Raw genomic sequence first — 13516 nt, 5'->3', positions numbered from 1 at the left:
TGGATAAAGATCAGTGGATTGTGGTAGATTCGGCTACTAAAATAACAACAATATCATCTAAAGACTAGGCGAAGTTGGATTAGAAGGCAAGAGAACAATACGATTGTGTGTCTCAGATTTAGTATTGCTGAATGTATTAAGGGAAGCTTCAATGAAGGCTTTGTGGGACAAGTTAGGAACTTTGTACCAATCTAAGTCTCTAGTGAATAAATTGTTCCTACGGAAAAAGTTGTATAACTTGAGGATAAAAGATGGAGAATTGGTGACAGAGCATCTGAATGCATTTAATACTATGGTAAGTCAGTTATTATCTGTTGATATTAAAATTTTAGATTAAGATAAATGCATCAGTTTATTGTGTTCTCTACCAAATTCATGGGATAGTTTGGTTGTTGCAATAGGTAGCAATTCAACTACCTTGCAGTTTGATGAAATAGTCTCATCCTTGTTGTCGGAGGAGATGAGACGGAAAAATATGGAGGGCTAGAATGGTGATGCCTTGTTTGTACGAGGACGGTCCCAAAACAGAAATGAAAATAAGTCGTCGAGTGGGAGATTTAAATCTAGAAGGAGATCCAAATCTCCAGGAAGACCTGTAAAGGTGTTCTGGAAATGCGGAAAGGAAGGGCACTTCAAAAGGGAGTGTAAATCTAAAGCTCCTAAGAAAGGAAAGGGATCTGATGATGCTCCTTCTGGAGAGGTGAAAACCACCTCAATGAAGGTGGGGATGTGTACTTGGATTCTTCTTCAAGTACAGATGTAGATCATGAGGCATGGTTGATTGACTCAGGTGCATCCTTTCACTTCACTCCCCATAGAGAGTGGTTCTGCGAGTATAAGAAATATGATGGTGGTGATGTCTTCTTAGGGAATGACAGGAAGGCTAGAATCATTGGTTGCAAAAAATTCAAGTTGAAGTTTCAAGGTGGAAGGATTAGAACACTTCTTGGTGTTCTACATATTCCTGCATTGGCCAAAAATTTGATTTATGTAAGCAAGTTGGATGATGAAGGTGTAAAAACAGTGTTTGAGAAAGATATCTGCAAGATGGTTCAAGAAGCACTGGTATTGATTTGAGGAGTTTAGATTGGAACTCTATACAAGCTTCAAGGTAGCACTATTATTGATGGGTGCAATAGTTTTGTGGTTCCTGAAAGTGGAGCAGAAAATCTAGTGGTCTCTGGAGAAAATGCCATGCTATAGAATCAAAGGCTTGGACATATTGGAGAGAAGGGCCTTCGAATACTTCATCCTAATGGTATGGTAGAAGGTATGTCTAATAGATCTCTGGATTTTTATTTCTGTGAAAATTGTGTATATGGGAAGAAGAATCAGGTGAGTTTCCCCTCTGGTGGTAAGAGGGCAAAATGAATATTAGAGCTTGTGCATAGTGATATGTTTGGACCGGTGTTAGTTCCATCATTGGGTAAGTCTTTGTACTATGTATAATTTATAGATGACTTCTCAGGTAATACATGGATATATTTCCTCAGGAAGAAATCTGAAGTCTTTGACAAGTTTAAAGAATTTAAGGCTCTCGTGGAAAACTAGGTAGAGAAGAAGATAAATTGCTGAGGACAAATAACGGTGGAGAGTTTTGTAAGAAGGAATTTTAATAGTTCTGTAAGAAGTGTGGTATAGAATTGTAGAAGACTACTCCATACACACTTGAGAAAAATGGAGTTGCAGAAAGAATGAACAAGACGTTGATGGAAAGGGCAAGAAGCATGTTAAGTGGTGCTAGGTTAGGACAATAATTCTAGGTAGAGGTGATGGAGACTCCATGTTACCTGGTCAACAGATCACCTTGATCAGCGTTGCAGGATAAGACTCCACAAGAGGTATGGATTGGTAAGAAACCTTCTCTTTCCCATCTGAGGGTATTTGGATGTGATGCATATGTACATGTTCCAAAGGAGAAAAGAAGAAAGTTGGATAATAAATCTGAAAAGTGCATCTTTATTGGGTATAAGGATGCTTTAAAAGGTTATAATATTTGGAACCTAGAAAAAAGGAAGGTTGTGTACAACCGAGATGTGGTGTTTATAGAGGTGAAAGATGTTATTAAACATGAAGTCCTACCAAAGGAACTTGAGAAGATAGAGTTTGAGCTAAAGGAGGAAGAATCATACTCTACAACAGAAGAGGAATCAAAAGATGAAGAGCCACAAACTCCAGCTATGAGAAGATCAGTTTGAGAAAGAAGGAAGCCGGAAAGGTATAGTCCATCTGCTTTATGTTCAATTTTTTCTTTATGTATTTTTGATGATGATCCTAGAACTATGAGGGAAGCAGTAGATTCAGAGGATGGAAAACTCTAGAAAGAGGCCATGGTTGATGAAATGACATCTTTGCACAAAATTGAGGCTTGGGATCTAGTGGAGTTGTCGGCTGGAAGGAGACCCATTGGCAGAAAATGGGTGTTTAAGAAGAAGATGAATTCATAAGGCAAGGTGGAGAAATGAAAAGCTCGGTTGGTGGAAAAAGGTTATTCCAAGGAATTGATTTTGGTGATATTTTTTCTCCTGTTGCCAAGGTAGCTTCTATTAGATTACTTTTATTTGTTGATGTTTCTTTTGATTTTGAGGTAGAACAGATGGATGTGAAGACAAAATTTCTTCATTGGGATCTGGAAGAAGAGATCTACATGAAGAAACCTGAAGGCTTTGATGTGAAGGGTAAGAAAGAAATGGTATGCAAGCTAAACAAGTCTCTGTATGGGTTAAAACAGTCACCAAGGATGTGGTATCAGAAATTTGATACATTTATATGGGGACTTGGCTTCACCAGAAGTAAAATAGATCACTATGTGTATTTTAAATTAATTGGTGACCATGTCATTTACCTGGTCTTATATATGGATGAGATGTTGCTAGTTGGAAATGACAAAGAAATTATCCAGGATTTGAAGACCCAATTGTCCTCCAAATTCGACATGAAATATACTGGTGCCACAAACTATATTTTGGGTATGGAAATTAAGCAAGATCGGACAAATAGGAAGATCTGGTTAAACCAGAGGAAGTATGTTGAGACAATATTGCAGAGTTTTAATATGTAGTATAGTAAATCGGTGAAGTTTCCTGTTCTTGTAGGTGTAAAGTTATCTATTGAAAGGTGTCCCAAGACACAAGAAGAGGAAGAGGACATGTCTCGTGTTCCATATGCAAGTGCATTTGGTAAACTGATGTATGAAATGGTATTTACTAGACTAGACATTGCACATGAAGTGGGATTATTGAGAAGGTTTATGTCAAAACCAGGGAAGGATCATTGGACAACAGTGAAGTGGGTTTTCAAGTATTTGCATGGCACTAGCGATTATGGTTTGTGCTACCAAGGAAGACCAGGATTGGACAGAGTTTTGGACATCCATGGCTTTGTTTATGCAGACTAGATTGGAGATCTGGATCAGAGAAGATCTACAAGTGGGTATGTGTTTAACCTATTTGGAGGTGTAGTCAGTTGGATGAGTAAGAGATAGTCTATAGTGGCACTTTTAGCTACAAAGGTAGAAGACATGGGAACCACTCATGCAAGCAAGGATACAATTTGGTTGCAGAGATTATGTTCAAGTATGGGGTTAGTATATCGAGCTATAAGGATAAGATGTTACAACAAAAGTGAAATTTTCTTGGCAAAGAACCCTACTTATCATTCAAAGACAAAGCACATTGATGTTCAGTATCACTTTGTGAGGGATATGGTTGAGGAAAAAAGGTGTTTCTTGTAACAGTGGACACTTTGAAGAATACTGCGGATGCATTGACAAAGTCTGTGAGCACTGAGAATTTCTCTTGGTGTAGAGAAACAATGGGCATTGCTAGTCTAGATCAATGACTAAGCTTCCCTATGCCCCCCTGTGGAAAGAAAACAACAAGTGGGAGAATGTTGGGTTGTGTTATATTCTTTCCACGACTAACCCACATGCGGGGGGGTGGTAGACCACCTTGTACGTTGCGCCAGGGGGTCACAAGGGGGGTGGATACCCTCCCTGTTGGGGGGTAAGCAGGGGGGCAACAGAACCTCGAGAATTTTTTTTTTGGACCCTATATTAGATGGGCAGACCTACCTATGGTTTTGTGCATGGAATTTGCACATGGTTTTGGGTATGATCGTTTTTTGAACATGGTATTTTGTAGATCCGGTCAAGGGAACTATGGTTATGTTTTAATCCAGGGTTAATGGATAGAGTTTTATGGATGCTTTGACATGTATATATATGTATTATAACATTGAAAGGAATATAATGAAAAATCAATCTAGTAGTCCCAGTTTTGGGATCCAGGGAAAAATATCTACGTATATCTGTTTTATGTTTTATGCTCTCGCCATTGTTTATTTTCTATTTTTAGAATTTGTATGTAAGTAATTTCTGTACGAGGTTAAAACCTACACCAAGGTCTCCACGCACAAAGCTACAAGAGCCTTCCCCTTCACCCAAAATATAGAAAGATCATACCCTTATAGACTCAAAATTATATCCAATCTGACTCTCGATTGATTTATTGCCTTAGACTCGCTAAGACACCCTTTTATATACTTTTTCCAATTACAATACCATGGTCCGAAAACTATGGATGGATATAAAAAAAATGCAAAAACTAAGGGGCTTTGACCTTTCTAAAGCCCCTTTACTCCTAGTGACATGTGCTACTCGCACTCCACTCCTCAAAATGCGGAGAATTTACAATATCCTATCAAAATTTGACCCAGGGGACCTTGTCCCAACATGCCCCCAACACAAACAGGTGACTCATCCTCGAGTCACTCCACTGGTATGCTCTAGATTTTTTCTTTCAAGCTGTTGAATGAAGACTTGACTGGGTGAAGGGCCTCTGTGCATTGTACTGTTGTCTGTCAAACTTCTTTGACCAACTTTACTGTAGTCGGTCCTTCTGATGCTAAGCTGATTTCCCACTGTGTTTATTGCATACGCTTGAGAGTGCCTTCCACGGTCTGTGAGAGCTATCATGCCTCTTCTTCCCATGGCTGCATCCATGCAGTGATAATATGCATCTTCGTCTACTACTCCTTGATCTTTCCTTGCAGGGATGTCCCCTCTTTCAACCGGGAAAATCATTGCATAGGGGCTAAGGTGCATCTCGTTGCCTTTATCTCTTCATACTGCAGTTGCTTATTCCTAGATGGCTACTTCAATATTTTCAGCTGTGGGTCCTCCTGCAGTGAGGCTCATAATTCTAGAGTCTCTTCAAACAACTGGCTACAATCCTTGAATGCAACGTTGAGCTTTTCCCTATCTATTCTGATGGCAGTCTCACAATTCTCTCAAATCTCTAGTGGCATGGTGGGCTACAGCTTCAATTGAAGCTCAGTAATTTACATATGCAGATCAAAACAAACTTTATCCACATGCACTTTTGATTCTTTGAATGCGGAATTCCAGAAGTACCTTGATCTACTATCTGTGCTGAACCTCTGGGCGTACTAGGGCTACTCATTTCTTCTTCACTTTCATATTCTTCCAATAAAGGACTTTATTCACTTTTGACAAATTTATCTAGATCTACCCTAAATCACTTTCCACTTTGCGTAGATCTAGTCCAACCTCTCTTAAACATTAAGGTAAAGGCATAATCTCTTTTTCAAACAGAAGAATTTTAATCCAGGCCTTTAGCGATTTCATGTACTTACCTCTTAGACCTTTGAAGAATCAACATTCAACTTCACTATAAGACACATATGTATCTATTGCAAATTCAGTGATGAAACTACCCAAGATACTATCAATCCAGAAATCAACATCCCTTGCAACCTTACAATCAAATACTTCAAGTTGTTTGACTAATTCCGGAGTCCACACAATAGGATCGTCATGTTTCCACGTAGGTTCTCTATCCACTAATTTGGATATCCACTTGTGTAATTCTCAAGGGAATGTCAAAAAGAAAAATTCGTGCACTTCTATGTAGAGATACATTTGTAAAAAAATTTCTTTTGACAAGCGCAGATTCTGATTCTCTTGAGATGAAAACTCATGCAAATTTCGATCTATCCACTTCTCAATTTCCTTCTTAGTTGGTATCCACTTACACCACATCACACATCCCTTAGATAGATCCCAGTCCTGACAACAGAACCATTTGTTGGCTTAAGGGGGCTTGGACCCAAGTTTAGAGTTAGCTGTGCTAACCAACAAAACTCTACACCACCAGCCCTTTTGGAAACAACCCGCTTAGCGTAGACTGCAGTCTCACTCGAGGCAGTATTGTGGGATGCTAGAACTAGGCATCTTCATCTAGAAGTCTATATGATGTGAGGTTAAAGAGTTTCCTTAGTTTCAGACCTGATCTGACCTTTGTGAACCCTTATCATCGAAATTCCCAAACTTAAAGTGATTTTCAGTTAAACAGAGTTATGAACTTCGCGTAATAATCTCGTCAAGAATAGAATAACATACAATAGTAGATCCAGGTCTTCGCGTAGCAATAAATACAAAAATATAGATAAATGGCATTCAATTGCGTGTAAATACAAAAAACACTTAAGTTTATAAATTGGACACAAAATTGCTTAGAGTATTCTTTATTGCTTCATATCTCCAATATACAGACTTTCCATATCCTGCGCACATAACTACAGGGGCCCGTGCACTCATTTGTGGACGTACGAAGGTCTCCATAAACACAGCTGCAGAAGCCTTCCCCTTCACCCAAAATACATAAATATTGCACCCTTACAGACTCAAAATCATATCCAATTTGACTCTCGATTGATCTATTGCCTTAGACTAGTTAAGACACCCTATTACATACTTTTTCCCATTACAATACCATGGCTCGTAAACCATGGGAATATCTCAAAACAATACAAAAACTAACGGGCTTTGCCCTTCCTAAAGTCCCTTGACTCCTAGTGACTTGCATTACTCGTGCTCCGCTCTTCAAAATGCGAAGACTTTACAATATCTTATCAAAACTTGACCTAACGGACCCTGTACCAAAAAAATTTGTTGGATGCTCAGATCATATATAAAGTGTGAAATTCTGTCTGGGTATCAAATCTAGTCCAAGTAAGGAATAAGTCCAGAGAAATACGGTTGTATGTAGATTTCCGTAACTTGAATCACACTTTGGACAAGGATAACTACCCTGTGCCATCTATGGAGTAGATATTGAAGACAATATGAGGGTTAGAAATGTTTTCCTTGTTAGATGGAAATTTAGGTTACAACCAATTTACGGCATCAGAGCCTGATCGACTCAAAACTATATTCCACACCAAGTGGGTCACGTTCGCATTTATAAGAATTCCATTTGGGTTGTTCAATACCGGTGCGACATTTCAATGTACCATGGATAACACATTTCATGGAATCATAGGGAAGAGTGTAGTATTATATCTTAACAACATCACGATGTTTTCTAAGAATATATCTAACCACTTGTGCCATTTGAAGAAAGTTATCAAGCGATGTCTCAAATACGAGATATCTCTTAATCCCAAAAAGTGCATTTTGGCAGTGTCCGACGGAAATATCATGGCCATATTATCGCAAAGAGTGGGATTAAAGTAGACTTGGAAAGGGTCAAAGCCATTATGTAGATTCCCTTCCCAGTAAACAAGAAAGTTATGTATTCCTTCTTGGGAAAGATCAATTTCCTCCACAAGTTTATCTTCAATTATGCTCAAATAGTTAAACCCATGCAGGAGATGGAAAAGAAGGACGCGATTAAGAAAAGGGATAAAAGGGAAAAGGATGTGTTCTCTCGTATTAAGCAAGCCATTATAGAAGCACCCGCTCTATATAGCCTAGATTTCAACAAATATTTTCTTCTCTACACCTTCTCTTCTGACACTTCTCTTGTTGCAGTGCTTTCTTAGAAGGATGATCAGAATAATGAGCATCCAATATCTTTCATGAGTGCCAGCCGTCAGGGACTTGAACTCAACTACCCCGCCACTGATAAGCAATCATATTCAGTTTATAAGTGATGAAGCAGTTTTTACCCTATCTCTTAAAGAACCATTGCATTATCTTTGTGCCGCACCCAACAGTTAGATCATTGTTTGTTTAGAAAGAGATGGGTGAGAGAAGAGAAAACTGGATGACTTGTTTACATGAGTTTGACTTAGAATTCAAGCCAGTTCATACAATCAAGGGTCACAGTCTTTTTTAGCTAGCAACAAAAGCAGTAGATGCGAAAGAAGAAGATCCATCTGGTTGGGAGCATGAAATCGAAATGTACAATGATGATGCAGCTTCCCCCACTATCATTGCAAAATATTGGTACGCATATGTACACCAGTATCTCAAGCACGACACCTTTCCCTCTCACTTTTCCACACAGTAGAAGAGGGTGCTTAGGTTAAAAGCATTATCTTATCAGTTGGTGCATGGGGTGATTTCCAGGAAGCACCATAATGAAGTATTTCTTAGATGCTTGGAAGCACACGATTCAAAGAAATTACTGTGACCTTAATGACAGAGCAACCGAGGGACACTTTGCGGGTAACACAACTGTGCACAAGGTTATGAGGGTCAATTTTTATTGGTCCACATTATTCAAAGATGCTCATGTCTATGCCCACAAGTGTCCAGTCTATCAAAGGTGTGCCAGAAAAGGAAAGAGGTCAATCGCCCCATTGCAGCCTATTATAGTGGAAGAACCATTTCAACAATGGGGCTTAGATGTGATTGGTGAATTTTTTTCACACTTGTCAAAGAAATACCTCTACATTATCACTGCCACAAACTACTTTACACAATGGAAAGAAGCAGTTCCACTCAAACAGGTTAATAATTAGGAAGTCATAAGCTTCCCTAAGAAGAACATCATTTCCAGGTTCGACATTCCGACTTCACTTGTTTTTGAAAATGCAACATATTTATCATCGTTAAGGTTATATGATTTTTCATTGGAAAATGGAATCGTATTGAAACATTCATCAAACTACTATCCTAAGGGAAATTGTCTGTCTGAGTCTACAAACAAAAACATCATCCGCACTATCAAGAAGACCATTTTCTCTGAATAGAGGAACTGAAATTCCACTTTGGTGAATGCTTTATGGGCTGAAAAAGTCATGCCAAAACCTTCTTTGAAAACCTCTCTTTACTTCTTAGTGTACGGAAAAGAAGCCATCCTACCCCAAAACATATACTTTCCTTCCCTTCAAATTTCACAAGAATCTCAGGGAAAGCCATGCTTATTGGATCAGTCACAAGATAGACACTCTTGACAAGTTGCAGGAACAAGGAAAAAAAGAAACAGATAAATTTTCACTCCACAAGAGTCGTATCAAGAGGTGGTTCAATAAGAAAATTTCTGGGAAGAATGAATTTAGTGTGGGTCACTTAGTCTTGAGGTGGGATAAAGCCCAGGAGGACAAAGGAAAACACACTAAGTTTCAATACCTATGGATTAGACCATTCAATATACATCAAAAGCTTAGCCAACACACATTTAAGCTGCAATCACTCGACGAGAAGATTGACTCTCTTCTTGTAACAACCCTGGTTAAAAATTCATGTAAAAATATATATGACCACGGTCATGGGACACCTATTCCAAGATGAATGGTGGGAAAAACATCTTGGTGGGTGTTCATTCAGTTTATTATGGATAAGGAAATTGGCAAAGTCAATGGCAAAGGATTTGGAAAGACATGAGGCATTAATTGGCATTTTATTTATGAAAATAAAGGAAATTAGGAGAAAAGGAAGGTGAAAGGTCACAGGTTGCATGTGAGAAGGGAAATGAAGAAAATAGAAAATAATGGAAAATGAATAAAATAGAGGCCTCATTAATAAAAAGGCATTTGAGGATCAATGGGTATTCTTTCTCAGTTTAGTTTTGGTGGAGCTATCTTGTATTCTCTCTCTCCCATACTCTTGGAAGGATTAGAGTTTTCTTGGAGCACTCTTGGAGAGTGACGCAGGAAAAACTGCCTAGAGGCAATTTCCCTAGTTTTCATAATCACCTTATGTAAACCTGTGGGTTATGGCCCATCTATACATGTTGGAAGCATTTACATTGGTGGTTTTAATAAAACTTGACCAATCACCAAACAATGGAATAACACCGAATTCGCCAACGAACGTCGGTCCCACCTGAATGCACAAAATCGGACTCCAAATAAAATAAACTCACGTCCATACACTTCTTGGGTTTGCTCAGCAACTGAATAGCAATTGAGCATCGATCCTTGCACGTTGACTTTCCACATTGACTTTCCCTTTTTGCACAAAACTTATCGAATTAATTCTCCACCGTTGATCTCAACATTAATCCGATGGTTGATGGTTCACCCGATCATCGCACATCGCATATCGCAACTTCTCTCGGCCAGGGTTCATTCACTCATGAATGATGCGATGCGATATTAATCCAAAGGTCAGCATCAGAAGTGGTCCAACGGTCTGCGGCCCTTCAACTAACACACGAGTTACCAAACAAATTAACCCCCGTAGTTGACTGTGACGTAAGTAGTTGAAATTTAGATCGATGGCTAGGATTTAGTACGACGCTTCAACCCCTATCAAGACACTTGTAGACTCCAAACCTTCGCAATTATGCCTTTCACTTTGGCTTGTTTCACTTTTTCTGCATGACTCTTATCTTGAGTTATTCTTCCATGTGCTTCATTAAAACTACTACCTCTGAGCTTTGCACTGATTTCTTTAATCAGATCCATACAATCTAACCACTATCCTCCTCTACATTCCTTAACACCACTTCAAACTGAAATACATAATACTCTTTGTATTATTTATCTTCTTCCAGATTTCGTAATTCGTTCTTTACTTGACCTGTACATACAACTATTAAATCCAAACTAGAATCACACAGACTCTACCCAGATGGTAAGTCTTTTGTGACTCAGAAAGAATTTCAGAAATTCAACTTAAATTCATTCATCATCGTTTATCACACAAAACCCATAAATTCACAATTACGGATCACTCAGCACATAAAAGGAATGACACACACAGTCACAATGAATTCAATTTCCTCATTCATTAAACAAATGTACAGATACAAATAAAAACCTGTTTATAATCTAGATTTGGCCTGATCTGCCTTTACATGGTTTGTTTCATTGGCCCTTTCTCATTTCAATGCATGTAGGCTCACAATACAACCTTCTTGTCTTCTAACTCTCTCTCTAAATAACTTGACTAACTCCTTTAAGCCTTCGAGGCTTACAAATTATACCCAAAAGGATTCTGTTAACCAATTTTCATTCAGATCCTCAATCTTCTCAACTAAATCCTAAGAAACCTCTAAGTCCTCAATTAGTTCCTAAAATATATTCTTTATCCCTTGAAGATCTCAACTTTCAACTAATCCTAAGGATCCTCCATAAATCATGAACTACTTTCCAAGATTGACAATATCTCAATCTATACTAACAACTCATCATCACTCATGTTCTCCCACATTCAAGAACATTTACAAATATCCTCACAATATTTAATTAACTCCTATTCTAAATGTCTCACCTAAATCACTCAAAATATTTATAATTACATTAATTAAATACTTAGGAAAACCACTCTGAAAACACAAGACCACCTAGATTCTTCTAAATGTGCACATTTTCAGAACCATGATGCTCTTGCATCAGACTCCCAAAGTAGAAAGTAATCATGATCTCCAGATCATGTGCTTCTAATCTTTGTCCTCCTGGATCCCAGATTTTGTTTTGTAATCTGTCTTTGCTTATCAGCTGTTCTGCAGGTCTCCATACCTTATTCTGCAATGCTCCACTTTCTATGCTCTCACATTCTTCTGCTATATTCCTCTTGTTGTTGCTTCTTTCCTTTCTTGTAGTTGTCTTCTTCTGAGACACTTTCATCATTAACCTTCTTACCAACTCAATTTCTTCGTCTAGTATATCTTCTGACTGTTGATTGCCTTCAACTCTTGATTTTTGAACTCTCATTCTTGTTGCTGCCCTTACATCCTTACCCTCTTGTTCACTATTGTATTCTATAGAATTTCACACCTTTTCAGTTGCTGCCACATTGTCTTCCAAGACCATTTTCAGCTTTTGTTCATTGCAACTGATAGCTTATTCTTCCCGATTGTCATTCATGACAATTTCTTTGTCATCCTTCATCAACAATTTACTCTGAAAATTTATCCTCTGCTTTTCCAACATTCTTCTTTGAAGGTCTAACTCTCTATATAACTCAATAATTTTAATTGGAATATAATTTGGAAATTTTACACAATTTTCAATGCTTTCATTTGTTGTTGACCAATCATCAAATGGTCCTTCTTCCTCTGCTAAATCTAACTCATCATGCTTAAGTATTCCAAACTCATTAGGCATAGTAATTACCTTTTCTTCATCTTCATGTCTTAACTCATATCTGCTATTCCAATCTTTACTGTTACCAGCTCCAATATTCTGCTACATATTTCCATGAGACCTTTCTGTCTCCTTTCATTTATGAGATCTTTCTATATCAGTCTTAATTTGAACAGATTTCAGATTCTGCTCCTTCTTCTTAACAAACTCTAAATTTTGTTCATCACCCTATGTTGTACCTGCAATCATACACAAATTATCAGTTTTTAAAACACAGGACCTTATGGTCTCATTTGATGCTTCAGTCATCAAGTTTTCTGGTTGTTGTAAATCATTCATATGATTCAACTCCTCTATCTCTTCATCACTTTCCAAAAGTAATGGTCCCTGTTCTGGTTCATATACCAAAACTTCAACACCTTCTCCAACATTTTCCTTTTGCTATAGCTCAACTCTTTCGAGCTTCTCTATCTCCAATTTGACATCTATAATATGTTCAAGTTCCCTCAGCTCCTTTATTAATTGCATATTCACTTGTTGTTCTCTCTTCTCTTTTAGCCTCTGCCACTTCACTTACTTCCTCATGACATAACCACATTTTTGGTCCTTCTCATTTTTCTGCAACATTTCCATTAATACTTCAAGCTGAACTGCCATCTCAGCCATTTATCTATCATATTTTTCATCACTCATTCTCATGCCATTTTCCTTGACATATTTCTTCTTTTTTCTTTTGCTATGATCTCTTTCAAAACCTCTACTATGACTGTCACTATTCATCATTCTTTCCATCTCTATGAGTTCCTCACTCACTTTACTATGAGTTGCGCAAGCCCCTGCAACAACAAGTCTTCCCTGCTACCAGTTACCTCACCAAGCTTTCCTCTAGACTTGGTCTTTTGGCAAGTACTTGTCCTCTATCTGGAATCTCCTTGAGCTTTTCTCTCTGCTCCTTCTAGGCTTCAACTCATCTGCATCTTCTAAGAACACAATTGTCCTCTCACAATGAAATACTTGGTTCTAACCATCTCTTCATTCACTTAGAAACTCTTACCATCTTCCTTCATCCCTTAGCAATTCTACCCACTTCCTCTATGGAATTGCCTTTGTGATATGCAACAAAACCCCTACAGTAACAAGTCTCCTTCTTGCTACATATGCCTCACTAAGCTTCTCTCCTTTGAGATCAGTCTGTTAGCATTTCTCTGGTTCTTTCCTCTGGAACCAATTGAGC

Source organism: Pinus tabuliformis, chromosome 5_2 (assembly GCF_031772625.1).
Source record: "Pinus tabuliformis cultivar Carrire ecotype Pingquan chromosome 5_2, CPIR1, whole genome shotgun sequence".
Lineage (NCBI taxonomy): Eukaryota > Viridiplantae > Streptophyta > Pinopsida > Pinales > Pinaceae > Pinus > Pinus tabuliformis.
The sequence above is the reverse complement of the archived record's forward strand: the minus strand, read 5'-3'. Positions refer to the sequence as shown.